At 37.9% G+C, this 7,808-nt stretch overlaps 1 pseudogene; it reads left to right on the top strand.

The window, feature by feature from the left end:
- Positions 1-7,062, top strand: part of LOC107147658 — a 9,994-nt pseudogene extending 2,932 nt beyond the window's left edge.
- The last annotated feature ends 746 nt before the right edge of the window (positions 7,063-7,808 follow it).

Raw genomic sequence — 7,808 nt, 5'->3', positions numbered from 1 at the left:
TATATATATATATATATATATATGAGAATAGATAGATAGATATCTCCAATATATATGTATAACATTTTCTTTGTCCATTCATCAGTTGAAAGACCCCTAGGTTGGTTCCATAGTTTTGCTATTCTGAGTTGATATGCTATAGACATTGATGTTGCTGCATCACAAAGGATTTAAAATTAGCATTGTATTTCAACCATGTTCAACAGTCTAATTTAAGTTTTAGTAGCCAGTCCTTAGTAACATAGATTTGTCTGCAAAGCTGAGGTCTAACATGCCTCTTGAACTCCAGGTCCCAGAGTGTGTCCAAATTCATTGTCAGAACTAAGCTGCACTTTCAATGGCCTTTCTACCACCACAATCGCTTTCTTCTTAAATAAACCCCCTTTTCTCCTCTAAATTCAGAACATTGTCTATGATATCTGTGCCATATCCATCCATGGATTCCTCTAGGTTTCAGCTATTGCTTCTCTGATCTCTGGAGATCCCTATATGTCCAATACATGGTGGAAGAAGATGGCCATCTTTGTCCATTTAGATTTCTGACCAGTCATATCTAAAGACATCCTTTGGGATAACATCAAATTTTAAGATTTCTTCCTGATATAACTTTTCATAGCTAAAAATGTATGCTTTATTGACACCTCCAAGAGTCAGGTAATCTAAACTCTTCTCTGTTTTGATACTTTTCTTCTGAAAATGATTTTTTACATCCTGTTTTGGAAACACAGCAGGCATTTTTTTTTTATGAAGTGAGAGGTGTATTCTAATATCCCAGTAGTAAGATGAAAACAAATTTGAAGCACTCCTACCTAAAACATTTTTTGGCAGTATGGTAAAATAAAATAACTCAAAGTCTATTAAAGCTCTTCAGACTTGGAATTCTAGCACTACTTCAAGATCAATGATTAGTGACTTAAGAAAGAAGCAGTATTTTTAAACCCTTGGAGTAATGAATTACCACAACTGGGAAGGGTTTAGGGAATATTGTGATAAAGAAATTTTCAAAGACAACTTATTAGCTAATCAGAAGGATTAAAGCATGGGCTTTGGGTGAATAAGTTATTTCTCTTATCTTTTCTCAATTGGACTTCACTACCCTTCTTCATTTCTCACATAATAGTTACCAGATAGTTTACCCTTTTTATTAGGGACTCCAAAGTGATTGATTGGCAGAAAGGGCTTCAAGTATGAGGTGTTTATTTTAGCAAAAATTTGCATAGACCTACATTCATAGAAAAATTGAATGCTTTATTGTTCATTTTTTATTGTCTTAGCATATCAATAAAAATGAATAACTAATAAAATGTGAGTAGAATGTCACAGAATGTGGATTGCTGTTCGTCTAAGGTGCAAAAAAATGTACTTTCATAAAAATCCTGACTCGATGGTCTATTTTCTTCTGTGTCCTTTTTTCTTTTCCTTTCTTCTTCTTCTTTTTCTTAAATTTCTTTAAAGTACAAAATATTATTAGTGGGTATGAATGTCAGGAATGCTGGCCTCTGAAAAGAGAAAAATTTCTGAGTTTGCACAGGTGTAACAACTATGCCCTACATAAATACATCTACCCTCTTTAACATGTCTCTATGTTCCCCAGGAACTGGGTTAATCTATTGATTCATTTAATCCCATGTATGTATATTTTTTATAAACTCTTAAGACCACTGCAAAAACTTGCAAACATACTTATATTTATTTTCTAGGCAGCATTATTTTCAAAAATCAAAAAACAAATTTTTATAAGTAAGTCTACAGCCAATACACTTTCTTTCTACAAATTCTCTGACCAAATTTTAGATGGGTTCAGAAGAAATATGGGCAGATGATTTCATAAGATAAATAAAAAAACAAACAAGCAAATAAATAAATATGACCACAGCAAAATCTTCTTTAGAATTAACAAATCATTTAGCAACTTATGCATTGCACAAAAGGAAAGCAACATCTATTATTTCTGTGTGATTAAAAGTTTTATTTTTGTTCTTTTGGAGATAAATCTTCAGGCCAAATCTTTCTTTATTAATAAAACAGACACCAAAGATCGGAAAGGAAAAAAGGATTTCAGGTGTACTAAAAATTTAGGAAACACCTTAAGAGAATTTTTATCTTAAAGAAAATTTTTGTTATAGTAACTTTTGAACCACATTTGCAAATATTGTGTCAATTGTATATCACTTTAAACTTTTACTTGACAAACTCCTAAAAAAGTTCCTAGGTGTTTGTAAGTCTAAGAACTACCTACAACAGAATCTGTCATTAGCCACATTTCAGAAACAAATCAGATAATTTGATATCTATACTGACAATTCTGAGCAAAATTATACCAATTTTTAATTATTTTTGAAATAATCAAATGTCATTTTCTCTTTCTGTTCTTTATTTTAGTTTATTTTCCACTTTTTTTTCATTACTTAGATTGATAGAAAATTCAGTGAATGACAAGCTAAAGGATCTCTTAGAAAAACCATTGTCAAGATCGGTTACCACAAGGAAGAAAACATAATTTTTATAATTGACTATAAATGACACCATGGAAAATGGTCTCAGTTTGTTTGATGTTTTGTAGCCATACATTTGGAGAAGAAACAGATTTCATTCTCTATTTGTTTCATTTCTCTTTTGAGCCTATTTGTTCTTAGCTCAGTGTGGAACTTAGTGAGATTCACAGTATCTATTAATTGAGAGAAGGACCAAAGCCATATTTTCTAATAAGTGACTAAGCAAATGATATTTTAGATGTTAGCTTATTATAGAAGGAAGAAGAGAATTATACTAATTCTAATTTAGAGTCATATGTAAGATGAGAATTACACCAACAAGAGAGAATGGTACATTAATTAACTTAAAATGAATACTGGGGAAGAAGTTGGAGACAGTAGTAATGGTAGGGAAAAAATAGAAAAATATATGACGAGGTACAGGAGAAGAGATATCAGAGAAATTGGTCACAGTACAATAAAAAGAAGCTCGGGATCCTGCTGCTTTTAATTCAGATGTTCACAAGAAGAGGGTTATTCTCAGTGTCTAGGTGTTTTGTAAAAGAACAATTCCTATTGTGAAAAACACTAAGATATAATATAGTTTTTGGCCAGTGCAAATTCTATACACACACACACACACACACACACACACACATATGTGTGTGTGTGTGTGTATTTCATTGTAGCTAGTCACCATACCTTTATTTTATTTATCTTTATGTGGTGCTGAGGAGCGAACCCAGGGCTTCACATGTGCTAGAGAAGCACTGTAGTAGTGAACCACAACCCCAGCCTGGCCAGTGCAAATTATGACATCCCCTTGTAAATGTATGAGTGAAATACAGTTTTATTTTGCCTATCAATACAAGAAACTTCATTATAGAGTGAATATTTCAGAACTTTGTTAACTTTAATTTGTACAACTGAGAAAACAATGTGAACCGTTGAAGGAAAACTTTAAAGGAATAAGTTTAAAAGCAGATATGTTGAGAACCTAACTATGTTGATGTACAGATATATACCAAATATTTAGAAAGGAGTATGGAAGATGGAAACAAATTTGCAAGAAATTCAGTTCTACATTATATTTATAAGGAGAGCTGATCACTCTGTACATTTCTGTGCAACTCTCTAGCAATTTGTCATTATTTCAAAAGTTTTAAGAAAACAAGGTAGGCTGTTATTTTCTTTATATAAAACTTACCTTGAAAGTCAGAAATTTCCTCAATGACAGTGTATGCCAAGACAACACTACAACATATAACGGGAGAGTTCAAGCTACTGAATAGGTTGTGAAGAAAGAAGGCTTTAACTCATGCAAAGAAATTACAGGAAAGTCAGAAAAATGTCTATAAGACATGTAGACCAATAGTACCAAGTAGAAGACACAGAGACAAACCCACATAAACACAGTTATCTCATATTAGACAAAGAACCATATATACATTGGAGAAAAGATAGCCTCTTTAACAAATGGTGCTAGAAAAACTGGAAATCCATATGTAGCAAAATGAAGTTATACACCTATTTCTTACCCTGAACAAAAATCAGCTTAAAGTGGATCAAGGATCTAGGCATTAGAACAGAGACCTTGTGTCTACTAGAAGAAAACTTAGGCCCAACTCTCCATCATGTCAGCTTAGGAACTGAACTCCTCAACAAGATACCTAAAGTTCAAGAAGTAAAATCAACAATCAACAACTGTGGTGATATCAAACAAAAAATCATCTTTGCAGCAAAAGAAACAATTAAAAACATGAAGAGAGAGCCTACAGAATGGGAAAAAATTGTTGCTACCTGCATCTCAAATAGAGTATTAATCTCCAAAATATATAAATAACTCAAAAAAGTTAACACCACAGCAAAACAAAATTCTAGATAGGGAAGAGGGGTGTGAGGGAAAGGGAGGAGGCAGGGAATTAGTAAGGATGGTGGAATGTGATGGACATCATTATCCAAAATACATGTATGATGACATGAATTGGGTGTCAACCTACTTTATATACAAAGATATGAAAAACTGTGGTATATATGTGTAATAAGAATTATAATGTAAAAAAACAAAGTACATATAAAAAGACATGAATTGGCGTGAACATACTTTATATACAAAGACATGAAAAATTGTGCTCCATATGTGTAATAAGAATTGTAATGCATTCTGCTGTGATGTATTTTAAAAAATAAAATCAATTTAATAAAAAAACAAAACAAGAAAACAACAAACAAACAAACAAAAAAGAGAATAAAATCATGGCATTTGCAGGTAAATGAATGGCATTGGAGAAAATAATGCTAAGTGAAGTTAGTCCCCAAAAAACAAATGCCAAATATTATCTCTGATATAAGGTGACTGACCCATAATGGGGTAGGGAGGGGAGCATGGGAGGAATAGATGAACTCTAGATAGGGCAGAGGGGTGGGAGGGGAAGGGAGGGTGCAAGGGGTTAGCAATGATGGTGGAATGTGATAGACATCATAATCCAAAGCACACATATGAAGACATGAATTAGTGTGAACATACTTTATATACAAACAGAGATATGAAAAAATGCTCTATATGTGTAATAAGAATTGTAATGAGTTCCACTGTCATGTATTAAAAAAATGAAATCAATAAACAAAACAAAAGAAACAAAAACCAAACAAAAACAAAAACAAATAACCCTGGACAACAGTACTTTCCAGCTCTTCCTGACTACTTTCCTCTGGAGTGATTCCTTCCCAGACCATAGCTTATCGGCCTGAGTTGGAAAATGACTAGTGTAACCTCAATAAATGCATCAAAGGTGCCACAAGTCATGAGTACACACCAACCAAACATAAGGAAGTCAACAAAAATGACATCAGAGTTCCTGCACCCAAGATTGAACTTCTGCCCTACTACTCCACTGTGACATTGATAGAGAAGACCACCCAAGTGGAAGACCCCTGGGAGTGGCCTTCACTCCAGGATACTATAATCAAGTGGTTAGAGAGAGGCACCAAATGGAAAATCCCCTGTGTCTTCCAAGAAATTGGGAAATTCACTCTGCTCTTGGGATTCCTCTATTTGTTTGTGTGCTCCTTGGAGGTCCTCAGAGTGCCTTCTAGCTGGTTGGAAGAAAGATGGCCAGGCAATTCTTCAGAAACAACTCCATCATGTCCAACCCTGTGGTGGAACTGGTAATCTGGGTGCTGGCTGCAGCATCATGTCAGCATATCACTGTCAGGATAGTAGCCTCCTCACTGTTGACTGTGTGGGCTGCCATTCTTATTGTCATGGGGATCAACATTGGGATCTCCATCACCAATACCATCAAGGCAGTCATGCCTGTAGGATTCCAGAGTGAGTTCAGAAGGGCTTTCACAAGCCACCATCTATGACTTCTTCAATTTGCTGTCTATACTGGTGATTTTGCACCTAGAGGCTGTCACCCACTACCTAAAGATTTTGACCAACTTGGTGGTGGACACCTTACACTTATGAAATGGAGAAGATGCCCCAGCACTTCTCAAAGTCTTCCCAGATACTTACACTAAGCTCATTGTTCAGCTGGACTAAACCTCCTCCAGCAAATTGAATTAATGGTAAACTAGCCAAAAACAAGAATCTGATCAAGATTTGGTGAAAAACTTTTAAAAACAGGATTCAGATGAATGTCTCTGTCCTCTGGGCTGATAACTGCACTTCCCCTTTCCTTTGTTGGAGGGATGACATCTATACCTGGACCATCAAAAATGGGACCTACAAAGAAAACACTGCCAACACATCTTTGTGAATTTCAACCTCCCATATCTTGCTGTGGGCCTCATCCTACTGGTTCTCTGTGGCTGCCTGATCATGAGTGTCAAGCTCCTGAGCTTCATGCTGAAGGGGCATATTGCAGTTGTCATCAAGAAAACCCTCAACAGTGATTTCCCCCTTACCCTTTGCCTGGGTAACAGGCTACCTGGCCATCCTCCTCGGGGCAGGCATGATCTTCATTATGCAGAGCAGCTCTGGGTTCTTGTCTGTCTTGACCCCATTGATCAGTATTGGTGTGATAACTATTTAGAGGACTCTGGCCTCCACAATTGACCAACACAGCCATCCCTGGCCACCTTAGTCAGCCCAGACAACACTCTCAAGAGTTCCATCCAGATCACACTGTGACACTTTTTCTTCAGCATCAGCATGATCTTGCTTTGGTACCCAATATATTTCACCCACCTGCCAATCCAACTGGCCAAGGAGCTGGGCAACATCTCCACCAAATACTGCTGGTTTGCTGTGGTCTACCTGATTTTCTTCTTCTTCCTGACCCCACTAATAGTCTATAGCCTCTCACTGGCTGGTTGGCTGGTTCTGGTGAGTGTGGGGATGCCCATCATACTCTTGCTATGAGTGGTCTGCCTCTGGCTGCTACAGTCCCACTGCCTACTTGTACTGCCCATGAGGCTCCGCGATTGGAATTCCCTGTCCTTGTGGATGCATTCCCTGAAGCCTTTGGAACACCTCATCTCCCTGGCCATCAGCTGCCAAAAGAGGTATTGCTGTTGATATTGAGGTGAGTGCTGCCAGGTGTGCTGCCAAATATGCAGGGCTGCAGCGAGTTCTGGATGACCTGGACTAGGATGGGCAGGGCATCCCCATCTAGGCCCCCAGACCTTCGATAACACAGCCATGAGCAAAGAGGCCAGGATGAGTTTGAGGCCAAGCCAATGTCCCCAAGCACTAAAGCCGTTTCCAATAGCATGGCCTTCTGGCGACTGCCCCGAGTTTTGGGAGGACCTCAGATCCTGCATGGTTCACCCTTCCTGCTTCTCCACACCTTCTACTGCCTCACAGGGATTTGTTCCCCAATGGGAAATAGTTGGCTTCAGTCCTAGCTCTCCTTCCCTTTACATAGGATGTAAGCTTGCAGAGCAGTTTTATGTCAGCCCCTGTGCCCTTAGTTCCCCCTCCCAGAAGGCACAGGGCAACACTGAAGGTCAAGTGGGAAACGGAGCTGACTAGACAGGTGACCACAGCCGCTCCTGCACACAGGTGCAATAGGATCTACTTTCAGATTGAACCCACTCTTCAGAAGGAAAAGGCCCCCAGGAGGGTTTATGGAAGGTTCGTGAAGGTACCTAAGTAACAGTGTGTATATACACATGTACAAAACTGTACTCAGTTGTGATAAAGCCCAGGTGCCTCTTTCTTAGCAAAGACTGACTTCCCTTGTCCCCACAGGCATCCCTGCCCCAGAACAGCCCTATTGAGGGCAAATACCCATTGTTGGAGACTTGGATAAGACTATGGGTCCTCTGATTCCCATTTCTCAGTACTCCCCTCCCCCCTGTCAGAAGTTCCTTACTTGGGCAGGT

This window comes from Marmota marmota, unplaced genomic scaffold (genome assembly GCF_001458135.2).
Source record: "Marmota marmota marmota unplaced genomic scaffold, marMar, whole genome shotgun sequence".
In the NCBI taxonomy this organism is placed as follows: Eukaryota; Metazoa; Chordata; class Mammalia; order Rodentia; family Sciuridae; genus Marmota; species Marmota marmota.
This window is presented reverse-complemented; position numbering and strand designations above follow the sequence as displayed.